The following is a 1,469-nucleotide window of genomic DNA, read 5'->3' on the forward strand; positions in this document are numbered from 1 at the left end:
ATGATATAATTTACGTATTTTAACGTTAAAATTTTAACTAATTTAATTGCAAAGCCTTAGTAGTGACACAAGTGTAAAGTTCGAATTAATGGCTTCTTAAATAAACGCCTTTATTCAATTTCTAATTCTTTTTGAAGTATTATTAATTTAGAAAAAAATCAAATAAGCTGGAGGTTTCTGAATGTTACAAAGAAAAGAACAAAATTTGGAGCTCCTCAAGAATTTGGAAATACTAGGAAAACAATAAAAATTTCTGGATAGATTTAAAATGATTTTTTATTTTGAAAAAGTACATAACTCAAAGAGAATGTTTAAAAATATTTCAAAACATTTCAAAAGATTTACAATATTAGAAAAAATCTGGAAGCTCTTAAAACAATTTTGTTTACAGGATTTTACAAAAATGTTAGAAAAAATGGGAATCAGTCTAAAAGATATTTAAAAGTTCCGAAAAATTTTTAAAATAATTTTTAAAGATTTGAAATAATTTAAAAGAGAATAGATACTTTTGATGATTTTGAAATGTTTTCAAATGTTGACTTTTTATTTTGAAAAATTACATAATTTTAAGAGGAGGTATAAAAATATGGGACCACTGACAAAAATTCCGAAAGGGATGAATGAAAAATCCCAAAAAATGAAATCTCTGGCACCTGAATAATAATTTTATAAAAATTGTATTAAAAAAGACATTAAAAAACACGAGTGCTTTGAAAGAAAAAAATGTTCTGTCTAAATTTTCTTCGTACCTACATAATAACATTTTTGAAACAGGATTCAATTAAAACAACGATTTATATCAAAATTTATTTCTATTATTTTTCTTTTATTAATAAAAAATTCTATTTGTCAGAACTTTTTTATGTTTTTTTTTTTCAAATAATATGCACATTTTTAAACGAATTGTAAACTGTCCAGAATTTAATTATTCTAGAATTTTTTAATTCGGGATTTTCAGGTTTCAGCATTTTGTTATTTCGGGAAGTTTACAGTGTCGAAAATATTTCAAAAATTTGAAAAGATTTATAAAATTGTAAAAAAATCTTGAAGATTTTGAGGCATTTAAAACTCCTGTAAAACTTAAATCAGTCAGCTGTATCAATTATAATGATTTAAAGTTTATTTTATAATATATTTGATGGAATATGATATTTTTTATGAATGTGCCAGTGAAATTCTATTCGTCTAATTTTGTTTGCCAATGCGAAATGTAATCTGGCTTGGAACTGTCGTCTTAACATCTAAAGACCGAAAGAACAATTTTCCTATCACTTGGAATTATAATTATATTTTTATAAAAACGTTAAAATATATAATAATTAAGAAATTGGAAAATACATGCGAGAACTTGATTAAACGAATAGTCTAAAAAAGTCCGTAGAAATTGTAGATCACAAAAATAAAAACTAAATAATATTAAAGAACTATATATAGACAATATATAGAATGGAAATTATAACTAATAATTT

The sequence above is a fragment of the Belonocnema kinseyi genome, chromosome 1, assembly GCF_010883055.1.
Source record: "Belonocnema kinseyi isolate 2016_QV_RU_SX_M_011 chromosome 1, B_treatae_v1, whole genome shotgun sequence".
Classification (NCBI taxonomy): domain Eukaryota; kingdom Metazoa; phylum Arthropoda; class Insecta; order Hymenoptera; family Cynipidae; genus Belonocnema; species Belonocnema kinseyi.